Genomic DNA, 14,212 nt, shown 5'->3' on the forward strand with positions numbered 1-14,212 from the left:
TGTAATTGTAATGACATTAGCTTAGTTTCCATGCATTCCTTTTTCTTTTCTTGGCAGGTTGTACAATGATTTACAATGGTGACTAGTTCTGCAAGTGGCTTAGTCTGCTAAACTACAGCAACTGTGCACAACTGTTCCTGGACATTAGAAAGAAGTCCATGGACAAAAGCAGAACAACTGCTTCTGGGGCAGTTTCAGCTGCATTTTCAATACCAGAATGTCTTTCAAATACTAGTTTCAAGCGGTCCATGTAGTCTACTGGGGATTCTCCTTTATTTTGTTTACAGTTATGTATTTTGGCCCAGTCAGTTTTCCTGGGGCAAGTTTTAAGCATAGCCTCAAGGATGCGTCTTTGGACATCTGGTAAGTGATCTCCTATTCCGGGGTCTTAAGTAGGCCAAGTAGCCTGTGCGATGACGCAGTTGCAGACCTCAGAGGGCAGAACACGTCTCATTAATTGGTTCAAATCCGCCCAGGTTGGATTATAACAATAGTTTACAGTTTCCAATTCATCTCTAAATTTCTGGGGTTCCTCCTTGATGTTGGGAAATTGTTTAACAAGGTTTAGGAGATCTCCTGCGGTCCAGGGGACGGGGACTGTGATTGTAGTTTCCCCATTTGGACCTTGCCCTGGAAATTGACATAAAGACATAAGCTGAGCCTTTTTGGATTTTAATGAAGGGTCCAGGTACTGGGTACCAGATCTTAAACAAGAGGAGGTGGTTGAGATTTCAGGAGGCAGACTCCATGCCTCTGTTGGACATGGGCATGCCCCAGGGGCAGGTGACGGTTGTTGAGTGATAGTTTCCTGGTGAGGTGGGCTAATCCTGCCAGAAGAGTGTATTTGGTTACTTTGGACTTCTTCAGGTTCAGATTGTGCTTGGGACTAATATGGAGATGGCACATTAAGAAAATCTATTATATTTTCTGAAGATTCATTCTCAGTTATTTGTGGATAAAGTTTTTTTGATGCTGATGGTACTGTTGGTGGGGGGGGGGCCCTTTTGGTGCACCTTTCTGTTTTAATTCTTTTATCTGAGATTTAAGTTTCTCTTGGGAGTCCTTAAGACTCCAAACTTGAGACTTATTTATTTATTTATATTTTTATTTATTGTTTGATGTCTTTTGAAAGCTTCTTCATACCAATCAAAAAATGTGCCCCACTGAGTCTGTGGTATATTACTACCTCTTAACTCAAGGTCTCTGCAGAGATGAACAATTTTAGTTGAATCAAATGTTCCCTCCAGGGGAAACTGCCGGCTAAAATCATCTCTGGTATACCAATTCCATTTGTCTAGGAACTTACAACTTTTATGGCCTTAGTGTGTGTACATGTACAATGCTGGTGTCCCTTTTGGCAGAGCCAGTATGTCTTTAGACTCTCTGCTCCCCATATCTTTAAACTCAATTCACACAGGTCTTTCATACAGGAATGGCTTATTCAGGGTGTCCGGTTAGGTTGTGAGATTTGCTAGTGGCACAGAGATGCTGTGGCTAATGTCCAAAGACAAGACTCCAAGGCAATAACGGCACACAATGCAGTTACTCACGGTTAGACACAGCTCATTTATGAGGGTGGGGAAAGGGTAAACCTGTCCACTGGGTCATGAGGTTCCAGTTGGGCCCCCTTGCATTCAAAACTGCCCTTCCGGACAGCCTGAACCCAACCTTAGTCTCAGACCTCATATTTCTCAGTGGCTCATATTTCTCAATTCACACTCTCAATTCACACAGGGGAATTTCCGCGTTGAGGCACGAGGTTCAAGAGCATTTCTCTAGTCTCAGCCTTGGTCAACGCTTATCGTGGAAAACAGTCATACGCTAAGAGTTTCCACCTTGCACCCTTGCTTTTGAAGAGCACACAGAACAAATCTGTTGTCTTCGGGGAGGCTGCACAGGGTTTCCATTCCTGGCCTCAGAGAGACCTCATAGTTCATTACAGAACTTAACTCAGTTCACACAGGGAAATACTTTCATTGACAACAGCAACACAGCGTCTTTAACCTTAACTCTTTCTACTCACAGTTACTACTTACACAGTGGGTCTGACAGTTTTGGCAGAAAAAAGTCTCACGAACACCATCTTCAGACATAGTAACAAATAGGTATCAAATAGGCCAATAGACATAGTAACAAATAGTAACAAATAGGTATCTCAAGACCACCTTGAGATACCTTCACCTGAAACACTGGCATCTTCTCAACTGTGTTATTGTTAGAGTCCATTGATGTTTCTTTACTTATCCATGTACTTGTTAACATAGCAAGATGACTGTTCCAGGATTGTATACATTAAACTTTAGGTGATGCTCCAAAGGGGTTGTCTAACAGAGTGTAAAATAGAGTGGATATTTAATTCAGACGTTCATAGGGTCTTTGTCCTGGCCCCTGTGTGAAGCTGTGCTTATATTAGGAGTGTGGGGGCTGTCTTTCACACCATGGCCTTGATCGTTTTTTAATTTTTATTATTTTAATTTTTAAAATTTTAATAGGCTAAAGCTACCAGTGTTAGAAGGTGTATGCATACCCTGCAGTAAGAACATGGGTACACAAACCCAGATCTGAGTTAGTACTCATCCAGTGGAGCCTTATGCCAAACCTGGTTCCTGAGCTAGCATGGGCACTGCTGTGTAGATGAAACTTGAAATAATGGAGGTCAAATGATAGTGACTCATCCACTTACTGCTGAAGCAACAAGGCTGAACACTGGCTTCAAGTGGCTATTCAAGTAGAGCATGCGATGGGACTTGGACTCAGAGATGGTGTTTGTATAACACCCATGTGGTGTCTAGTCAGTCTAAAGAGGTTTGTGAACATCCTACACATTCCAGTTAGTGGAACTTTTCCTGGGGGCTCTTAAGTTTTGGAGTTCTTCAACTCTAAAACTAACTCTATTGCTGGCCAAGGTGGGGCTGATCACACATGTATGGCTTGTACAACTTCTGTTTAAGTAAATTGCCAAACAAACCACCCTATTTTTCTCTTCATACTTGCAAAATGAGAGTAGATTTGAGTTGCTTTGGTTCAGGGAGTATTCTGGGCAATCGGTTTTCAAACCTGCAGGATTCCACCGCACCTGTGCTGCTGGGAAATGCCCAAATATTTCCTAAGCAACTGCTAGAGACGCAGCTTGGATTCTTTCAGCACCTCTGAGCAAACAGCTGTTTTCAGGTCTGTATGATTCGTGAAGCATGACCACACCATTTGTGCGCAGTGACAGTTTTAGTGAGGAAACCACTTTGATGGGTCAGCAGGGGGAAGGCTGAATTTGAATCAAGTCATAAAAGACTATCTGAGACAGAGGCACTGTAAGAAACTCTGGAATGGTTTCAACCAGAGAAATGAAAAGATTTTGAATTGGGAATTTGTCTCCTATTGATAGTTTGCAAATTGGCTGCACAGCCAGTAATCAAGGAACCATTCTGAGTGAAACTTGGCATGTAGGAAGAGATACTGCAATACTTAATTTATATCACCAGTATCATACTTTTTATGTGAAGTGAGTCACCGAAGTGGCATCATGCAGGATGGAATCTACTACAGATCAGAGATGGCATACTAACCCTTCAGTCATGCCTGTGAGTACTACCATAATCTATGCAAATAAAAGCAGTGTATTCTCTGCCTTTGGAGGCTTTCAAAGAACTTTATAAATACAAAGGGATAATTTTGCTTGCCATGAGTGTGGGGGTCTTCCCATGCTTCTCTTCCCTGCTTCCTCAGTCCATGTCAGGGTTGCGGGGAAAATGGTAGTAACTCTGCACTGTTCCCCAATGAACATGGCTTTAAACAATCTATTTTGAGTTCAGTAAATGCAGCTGGAGCCGATGAAATTGATATTCTACCAAGCTCAGAGATGTCCATGATCTAAACTTGCAGTTCTGAACTGCAGTCTTATAATTAGGAATCCACATCTCATTTACTATCTCTGGGATTGATTAATGCTGACAGTTTACAATAGAAAAGGTGTTGAAGGCCAGTGCAGTAATTCTTTCTGCCTTCCTGATATTAAACTGTTCGTAAGTGAGGGCTATAAAACTGACATGGTTTTGCCAATGAAGAATCCAGCTGGGATAAACACCCTGCAGTTGAATTCCCTCCCCCGGTACCTCCCCCCAGCCCTGTTTCAGAGCAGGATGAGACTGTCTTCCCAGAGGTGACAAGGATTATCTGTGTAATACATTGAAAGGGGAATGGTGGACGCTTGTTCTAACATTACTAATGCTGGTGTCTTTAAACATGTTTGGTCAACTGCAGGAGGCGGGTGTGGGTCGCTGGGGGAGGCAGGGGGTGTGCATGAGTGTTTGTGCACAGAACCAAAGGAACAGTTTTCTTCTTCCTGGCAAAATTAGTGGTACTGTAAGAGTGTAGTAAATACTACGGCTGTGTGAAGCTTTGGTCCCTGATTCGATTCAGTGGCTGAATCTCCGAATCGAATCAGAGGGCCCTTTAATCTCTCCAAATCGAATCAGAACCTTGTCTAGCCCATGCCATGTGTGCTTTTGTGCATGGCAAATTATGCTGGGGGTGGTAGGGGAGGTTAAGCCAGCATTGTCCTGGCCCCAGCAGCCTTACCTGAGGTCCTGGGGGCCTCCCAGGGCTGCAGCAGCGATGATCCTGCAATCTGGCTGGCAGCCACAGTGTGGCTCTGGGCAGCTCTGCTCTGCTTTTCAGTGGTGCATGTTGCCTATGTTTGTGCTGCTCCATTTTTTTTCCATGATGTATGTGTTTGTTGTTTTTTTTTTTTTTTTGTGACCCCTAGATATCCAGGGGTCAAAAAAACCCACAAGAAAAAAAACCCAGAGCAGCGCGCACATGGGCAGCATGGAGAACAGCTGACTGCACTATATGGCACTGTACATGTATTTGTGGTGCACATACTGCACAGCCATGCTCATTTGGATGCACCCAATAAATTTATCTTCTAATATCTTTAATTACGAGCTTTATAGTTGTGGGTCGATTCTTTTAGGAATCTTTGTACTTGCTGACACAACACTTTGCAAGATTGGGAGAACTATGAGGGTCCGCATCAGAAATGAAAACTGAGTCAAGAAAAGTGCAGTGTAGATAGTTCAGTGACTGATAGCACAGAAAAAGTAAAGAAGAGCTGCTAATGATATAAATGTAAGATCATATACCACAGTGAATGTTCAGATACAAGGACAATGACCAGCAAAAACCTGAAAGGGTGGAGCTTTGTATAACTATTTTTACTTGTTGTCTTTGTTAAATACTATTGCATCTGAAGGTCAAAAACAAAAGGAGGTAGTATTTGGCTTTAAGGATCGCTTTGTTATCAAGAAACACCAGATGCTTGTGATGTTTCAGTGGAGGAAATGTGTACATGATGACAAGAACATCGCTAGCAATGACCATAAAAAAACAGAAGCAGGATATAAAAATGCAAATAGAAACCTACTTTTTGCATAGCAAACTGTGAATTACAAATGCTTTGATTCTGTATTGGTAAGTCAGCTGATAGAAAGTGTGTCATACAATAAAAGCCCTCAGAGCTAGATTAATGATAACATTATTAGAAATGTATTACAGAAACATTATCCTGGCAATAAGCATTAATGTTGAAATCAGTTTTGGTAGAGACTGTAAATTCCATAGGAGATGCAGGGGGTGGGGGAAGAGTTTTCAGCTGCATACATCAAACTGGTGGTTTTATTTTTAAGGAGTGTTTTTATTGTACTGCATCCTCATCGCTACCGTGGAGATTGCTCCTACCATTTTTCATGGTGGGGTGGGAAGGGGAGAACTTCGAAGGTGTTCTCAAAGCAAAATGACAACTACACTTTGAAAGCAGCTTCTACTGATCTGTCAATAAAGGAGGCCCCAGAGTGTGTGTTAGTGCAGAAGTGGGGAAAGGGGTACTCACCAGCCCTCTTCTGTGGTGGATAGGGCAGGGTCCAGTACTAAGCACATGTGCCAGCCACGTAATCTTGCGAGATTCTCTCTGAGAGTCTGAAAGATTTAAAACTTCTAAAGGGCCCCAAGTGGAGAAAGGACTTCAGCTGGGACTGGCTCCCTGGCATAGACACACAGGTGGGGTGAAAGCCTGTTATGCCCCCAAGAGCAGGAGACCCCTGGTGGACCCTGACCCCCCCAGTGCAGAGCCAGGATGTAAGTGGGGGCTGCAGTGGGTAGGCAGGAGCAGTCATTGGAGGCAGCTGAATGGCGCCAAGGAGGGTCATGCCCCCACCCTGACTCCTACTTAGCCCAGTCCCACAGGGAGCCCCATGACAGCAGCACATAAATAGGCTTGCTCTGGGCCCCAGTGCATGAGTTCACTCTGGAAGGCAAGCAGGAGGGGCACAAGGCTCTAGGTGGTAAGCCTGAAGAGAAGGGTTGGCACAGCAGTAGCTCAGACTACTACCAATGCAATGATGGTGAAGCACTGCACCCTGTAGATCCCCCCTGCAGCTAGAGCCACCCCCCACCCCCTGTCCCCGGTATCGCTGAGGCCTCCACCCAGACGGAGCCCCTGTTTTTGGGCTGTGGGGGCTGCCTAGCTCATATGCAGGCACCTTGGGAATAGGAGCAAATAAACCTACCCTTGTGGGGTGTGCACCACAATACAGTCTCTGGGGTAACAGATAGGGGAGCTCCAGGGTATGGTGCAAAGGCTGTGTACCATTAGGGATGGTGAAAAGGAGATTGACGTCTACTGCTAGGCTCTTCACCAGAAGAATGAAGAGGGAAGAGCAAGGATGGCTGGCAGGATGAGGGTGAACAAGAGGAGCTACTGCGAAATCCAGTTGGGTTGCTTGGATGAAGGTTGTGTCTGGCCCCAAGGCATGGAGCAGCAGGGTCACCACCCCCCCTGTAACTTCACAACATATACAAACTCATCGCAGCATCAGAAGAGCCAGCTGAGCCAACAGAGCTGCTGGCTCCAGCACTTGGGGAAGGAGGGCAACCAGCAACCTCCCTCTTAAAGGGGACAGAGGGAGTGATCAGCCACCCTGACCTCTTAGCCTATGAGGTCTGCTGCCTCCCAGGGGCCCATATCCAGGATATAGCTGAGAGGATCCCTAAATTTATCTGTCCCTCCGGCCACTACCCCATGGCTCCTCATCCATGTAGGCACAAATGACACAGCTCAGAGCAATCCCAGCCAGGCCATGAGTGACTACAGGGCTCTAGGGGCTGGGCTTAGAGGGTTGGGGGTGCAGGCCGTTTTCTCCTCTATCCTCTCAGTTACGGGTCGTGGGCACAGGAGGGTGAGGTGTATCGAAGAAGTGAACAGAAGACTGCACCACTGGTGCCATCGCAAAGGCTTCAGCTTCTTCAATCACAGTCTGCACTTCAGAGAGAGAGGCAGTGGTTTGTTGGGAAGGGACGACCTCCATCTCACTCCAGTGGGAAAGAAGATTTTCTCATCCAGAATGGGTGACTTGCTTGACAGGGCTTTAAATTAAGATCACTGGGGGACAAGTGGACAGTCACCAGTGCAAGCCCAGGAAGAGACAACCACAGGTCAGGTAACACAAGGGAACTTGCTCTGACTCCAGGCCAAGGACAGAACTCTTCTAACAGCACAAGGAAGCCCAGGGCTCCCGATGGCTGGCTTAGCTGCCTGTACACAAATACCAGGAGCTTGGGGAACAAACAGAAGAACTGGCTCTTCTGCCAAGCAAAAATGAATATGATCTCATAGGGAAAATGGAGATCTGGTGGAACTCCATTTGTGACTGGATCACACGTATAGATGACTATACCTTGTACAGGAGGGATCACTTTGCAAGGAAGGGCAGGGGTTTAGCTCTCTATGTGAAGAAGTAGTACACTTCCCTGCAAGCAGAGATTGGCACCCAAGAAGGATGACTTGAGACCCTCTGGGTTAGAATATGAGGAGAACATGGTCAAGAGGATATAACTGTAGGAGTCTATTACAGACCTCCTAACTAGGAAGAAGAGCTTGACCCCGAATTCTTGAGGGAACTGGAAGAGGCTGCATGCTCTCAGTGCATGGTCATCACGGGTGACTTCAACTACCCTGACATCTCATGGGAAAAGCATTCAGCCAAATCTGATTGGTCGCAAAGCTTCCTCACTCACATGGAAAAGCTCTATCTGACTCAAAAAGTTGATCTTTCTCAGTCCATCGCAAAGCTGGCAAATCAGTCAGCAATGCAGAAATCCTCAACTTTAGGAAAGGTGACTTTCACAGGCTCAGGAGATTGGTTGTTGAGGCCCTGAGAGACCATGATCTAACAGGGGAGTCCATAATGAGTGATCACTCCTTAAGGATGCAATCCTAAAATAACAAGGGACGTCCATTCCGGCACATAGGAAAAGGGGTGGGAGATCCCCTGGGCTCAATAGGAAGCTCATGAACCTCCTGAATTTGAAAAGACAAGCTTATAAGGGATGGAAGTCAGGAAATACTGCTAAAGAGGATTATACAGCACTGGTCCACACCTAAAGCACCTGAAGGGATCGGACCATTAAAGCCAAGACCGCAACCGAACTCAAACTGACTGTGGGAATCAAGGACAACAAAAAGTCCTTCTTCAGTTTTATGTAGGAAGTAAAAAACAAATCAAAACAGGGGCAATATTGGACTCTTGCTAAACCAAAAGGGGCAACTGACAACCAACACCCAGGAAAAAGCTAATCTCCTTAATGATTACTTTGTGCTGGTTTTCCACCACCCCAAGAGGTTCACCCTGCCTGACAGGATGCAGAATTACCAGAGTAAGGGTAAATATATGCCTGTAATTAATGAAGATCTAGTGAGAGAACAGCTGGAAAAGCTGGACATCCACAAATCAGCTGGCTCAGATAGAATGCACCCAAGCGTGCTAAAAGAGTTGGCTGACATCATAGTACGACCAATGGTGAGGATATATGAGAACTCATGGTGTTTGGGAGAGGTTCCAGGAGATTGGAAGAGGCCCAATGTAGTGCCTATCTTTAAGAAAGGAAGGAAGGAAGGAAGATCCAGGGAACTACAGGCTGATCAGTTTGACCTCAATCCCTGGAAAGAGCTTGGAAAAAATAATCAGGAACAGGCTAAGAGAAGGTGACATTCTGAGAGAGACACAACATGGATTTGTTGTGGATAGGTCTTGCCTGACCAATCTCACTTCCTGCTATGACCAGGTGATGCATCACCTGGACAAAAGAGAAGAGGTTGATGTCTTATATTTGGCTTTCAAAAAGCCTTTGACTTGGTCTCCCATGGTGTCCTCATGGTAGAATTGGGGAACTCCAGCCTCCACAGCCTTACGGTCTGATGGCTGGGAAACTGGCTCCATGGTCAGACCCAGAGAGTGATGGTTGATGGAACAGAGTCCACATGGCTCATGGTGACTGGTGGTGTTCCCCAGGGTTCAGTACTCGGACCAGTATTCCTTAATATATTCATAAATTGTCTGGATTTTGGTGTCAAAAGCAGACTGGGCTAAATTCACAGACAACACCAAATTATGGAGAAGTGTGGTCATGCTAGAGGATAGGCTGGTGATTCAGGCTCACAAGGTGAGCAGATCAAAACCTGATGACATTCAACACAGAGAAATGAGGTATTCCACCTCAGGAGAAAAAACCCACATCATACTTATAAGCCTTGGCAGTGTTACACTCACTAACACCACAACTGAAAGAGACTTGGGGGTCATGATTGATCACAAGATGAACATGAGCCACCAACACGATGCCGCAACTGGCAAAGTGACTAAAACTCTGGCTTGCATCTACTGATACATCTCAAGCAAGACCCAAGAAGACATCCTACTGCTTTACTCAGCCTTGGTGAGGCCACAGCTGGAGTACTGCATCCAATTCTGGTCTCCACACATTAGAAAAGACGTGGAGCAGCTTGAGAGAGTCCAGAGAAGAGCCATGCACATGATTAGAGGTCAAGAGAGCAGACCTTATAAGGAGAAGCTGAGAGGCATGGGACTCTTCAGCCCGGAGAAGTGAAGGCTCAGGGGGGACTTGGTGGCAGCCTGTAAGTATATAAAGGGGATGCATCAGGAGCTGGGAGAAACTCACCAGGGCACCCCAAGGGATAATGAAGCCTAATGGTCACAAACTACTGGAAAACTGTTTTAGACTGGACATAAGGAAAAACTTCTTTACCATGTGTGTTTCCAGAGTCTGGAATAGACTCCCCCACCCAGAAGTGGTGCAAGCACCTACTCTGGATACCTTTAAGAAAGGCTTGGATGCTTATCTTGATGGGGTGATCAGACCCCTGCTGACTGCCTGCCCCTTGGGCGGGGGGCTGGACCCGATGATCTTGCAAGGTCCCTTCCAGCCCTAGCATCTATGAAATGCAGCTATTCCTTACTAGGGCAGCTTGTCAAGACCACAGGAGGGGCCGGATCCCTGCTGCTGCGTGCACTCCCAGGAGCAAGGGGGACCCAAGCACCCCAGATCTGCCACAGGGCAGCAGCATGGGGTTGTGCCTCTCACTGCTGCTGCTCAGGCAGGAGATGCCTTGCCAGGGCAGTGTGGAGCTTCCCCCCATAGCCCCACTGTGCCTTGCAGCACTGGGTTGCACCCACTGAGCTGCAGAGATCCTCAGGGAGGGCAGCTGGGCGAGGAGCCTGAGCCCACAGCAGGCAGTCTACGCCTTAGTGACTTTTCATTTTAATCAAGGATTCTGGGTTTTTTATCAGAGAATTTGCTTTTTTCCTTTTTTTTTTTTAATCAGGGAAAACCAGGATCCCTGACTATGCCATGCTTCAATTTTATTAAAAATATTTTTTCCTAATGTTTTTGTTTTTCGACTAGTGTATATAGAGGCGATAGCAGAATAGCTCAAAATAGCCTTACACTTGTATCTTTTTTGTATGTTGGGTATAGGGAGTGGATTGCGGTGTGTGGGGGTGGGTTGCAATGAGGCGGGTGGTGTGTGTGCATGCAGAGGGCTGCCCACACACTAAGTCCCAGGAGCTGGCCCAGGAGAAGGAGGGGGCAAGAGGCACATGCACCTGCACTACCCAGGTAAGCTCTGTTGCATTTCTCTCCCTCCCCTTCCCAGCAGGAAGCAGGGGGAGCAGGCCAGCACCCAGGCAGGTGCAGCCACACCAGGAGCATCCCTGCTGGGAAGCTGTGTATGGTGGCTGGGGCTATCAACAACCATGGGCAGCAGTGCGGGACAGATAGGATCATGGCACGGGCTGCCCTGGGCGGGAGCATGTGGGGCTCAGCCCCATGTGGAGTGCCGTGGTGGCAGCTGCATATCGGATCCAGTTAGTTGGCAGGTCCCCACCTGTGAGCCAGATCCAATCAGTTGGCAGCATGGATTTGGCCCATGGGCCATATTTTGCCCACCTCTGTCTTACTAGCTTTCTTGGAACAAATGCACTGTGTTATAGCTCTGCTGTAGCTGAAATATTGATCCTCCTCTTCCTAAGATACAGACTTTGCACCTAGACAATAATGTATTCAAATGTGTCACTTCAAGCAGGTGGGCTATTGAACTAGTGACTTCTTTTAAAATGATGCACAAGCATAAGTGTGTGACTGGATGGTGATCCTACAGCACTGGAACAGCTGACACTTTCTCCAGGGATCTTTCACTTGTCTGACCTTTGAGTCACTTTATCATTTTTTTCCTGTACTTTGGCTTCCCTATCTGTGAAGTGGGGATAATAGTGCCTTCTTCACTAAGATCTTACAAGCCTTAATAAATTCCTGTAAAATCTACTGCAGCCTCCTTAATAGATGGCCCAGGATCAGTAGAGAGCATCTCCCTTGTGACAACACCTTTGGGGATACTTGAAATCTATGGAAAGGAAGGAAAAGATGAGCAGAGGGGAGAAATGACATCAAGGATAACACTTCACTATTAGGAGGTTGCTGACCTGTTTCCATCTGGCCTGTGTTATGGTTTCTACAGCTCTAGTAATGGAGGCAATCTTTCAAATGGAGCAATTTCCAGGAAATTGGGGACCCATTGTTCGGTGCTGGATGGCTGATTTTTCTTGATGTGCTCAGCCCTGACACTTTCGCTCTTCTAATTCATGGCAACTTGGGGTGCCTGATGATTCTCTTTGCCAGTCGTCATACTAATGGAGAGTGACTCCAGGCACTCCAGTGCACAGCGTTTCACTCTTTAATTGATTGCTAAGTACTTCTGAGGATAAGCAACCTGGAATTGGACGAGCCTGCAGTATTTCTGCTATGTGGTAGGAATAGCAACACCCCCAAGAACCTAGTTGCCGTTTAAACACTTCTGGAGACGTCTTGAGGGGAGTGGTGGGCAGGAAACTGGCCTCGGATATGAGGATTGAATTCTCTTAAATACCTCCAGTATTATAACTAACAAAACAATGATAGCAGGCAGTCTTGTGCATTAGGTAGACTCTTTGCTAGCTCCTTAGCTTCTCTGATTCAGTAGAGCTCCATGTGTGTAATAGCGCTTAAGTACTTTTAGTGAAATGACTCTTCTAGCAATGCCAGAACCCACTGTAGAGAAACGTGGGTGGCTTTGAGTCAGCATCTGAAAGGAGGGAATAGGGGTGACTTTGGCATAGTTACTGAGGGAAATGAATGCCATCTCCCTTGAAAGGGTGTAGTAATAGGTTCATTTCTGTACATTTCAACCCTAGGAAATATTGGTCTTCTGCTGAGGCAGGTTGGCTTAGTGCTTTCAGTTTGGAGCAGTGCCTATGAGGACGGGGAGCGCCATGAATGAAAGGAGGGAAGGGGTTGACAGCACAGTGCTACTTCACTTCAGTAATGAGGCAAGAAGAGCAAATGTCTTATGGATGGTATTCTCTTGCAGCTTGCTGCACATGGATTCACAGCTTCTCTCTAGGGGCACTGTTATAGTGCACTTCTAGCTATGCATCACATCACACAAGGCATCTGTTTGTCCCATGTTGTCCCATGTGACTCCCAAGGGGAGAACGGGGCCTGCTGAACTGCAAGAGGAAGCATAGGTCTAACTGGGTTCTCTGTGAAATCAAATGGAGAGGAGCTGTAAAGCACCACTGCACTGGTGGTGCAGTGGTATACCACTGTATAGCACTGCATGGGACACAGGTTGTCTAGTTTTGTGGATTCCACTTTAATAAAAAGTGGTGTATATGCTGCTGTCCATTAGAGAAGGTGGCTTGTCCTAGTCTGTCTTGCAGCTGAAGTGGGGTTTCTGATGAGACTTTGATCCCTGCATTATTAGTTCACTATGTTACTTTAAACTGGTCCCTAAGAGCTTTATCATTCGTGTAGGTAAAAAGGAGTTGTCTACTACTTGTGGAGTTGTTGACTGTGGTTTTCATCCTACAGTTTATAAGTAGTTTATTTGGATGTTGGCTAGGTCAAGGTCAAGGCCATTGAGCACCTTAGAGATTCTTGAAGACTGGTCAAAGGTATAATCAGAAGTCTTTTTTTGCAAGAAAAGCGCTCCAAATTTCCCAGCACCACAAGGTGGAGGGGGTATGCTGCTTTGCGTCCCCTTTTTGGAACTGCTAGAGATGACACTGCAACAGCATGAACGTTTCAGTTCTTTTCTGCTTGATTTCACATGGGGAAGCCAACAAAGCTCATGCTTCCCTTTGCAGTTCTGCAGATACAACAATGTCAATTTGCCTGTTCAGTGAGTTATAAAAGGCTCCTCTATTTGGAGTGCGCTTTGGCAGAACAGACCATAGCCATACCCTTTTCTTTGTGTAGTGACCCAGGCTCTAGGATATTTTAAGGGATCCACTGCAAAAGCAGCTTTGTAAAGTAAAGAAGGAAAAAGCAGCGTGTCACTTTAAAAACAGAGATCCAGAATTCCTTTACCTGTGACAGCTAATTAACCTACTCCTCCCTCCGGGTTCACCTCTCATTCACTTGTTTGCATATATCCCTTGGTGGCTGCTTTTATTTTAGGACTGTGTTGGAAAATGCTTGAGGGTTCAGACTGTCTGGGTTTTAAATCTGTGTGCAATGATGGCTCTGTTTTGGAGTACTGCTGTTCTATAAAGTAATAAATTTAGAAATCTCAGGCAGTTTTGAAGTCTCCTATCTATGGTTCCTACATCCATAGTATTGGAACAATTCAGCCTCAAGTGGTAACTCACAACCTACCTGAAGGGTTGGGAAGTGCTGGTATTCCCACTTTGGCATCTAGCATTTATACACATTTGTATATATATGTTTGTCTGCTCCGATGCACTGGAGATCCAGTGTGTCAGAACAGATTCGCTTAATCAAGTCTGCCCCACATGCCAGCTGCCGTGCCTGGCGCTGTGTTGCA

General features: G+C 45.9%; 1 long non-coding RNA gene across 1 annotated transcript in view; it reads right to left on the reverse strand.

The window, feature by feature from the left end:
- The window catches only part of LOC109311470, a 23,496-nt gene extending 11,449 nt beyond the window's left edge, over positions 1-12,047 (reverse strand). The window contains exons 1-2 of the long non-coding RNA XR_002101517.1: positions 12,037-12,047; positions 10,056-10,062 (exon numbers count right to left, since the gene is read on the reverse strand). This is a non-coding gene — a long non-coding RNA (uncharacterized LOC109311470). The remainder of the gene's footprint in view (positions 1-10,055; positions 10,063-12,036) is intronic.
- Between the last annotated feature and the right edge of the window lie 2,165 nt (positions 12,048-14,212).

This window comes from Crocodylus porosus, unplaced genomic scaffold, assembly GCF_001723895.1.
Source record: "Crocodylus porosus isolate Cpor-Errol unplaced genomic scaffold, CroPor_comp1, whole genome shotgun sequence".
In the NCBI taxonomy this organism is placed as follows: Eukaryota; Metazoa; Chordata; order Crocodylia; family Crocodylidae; genus Crocodylus; species Crocodylus porosus.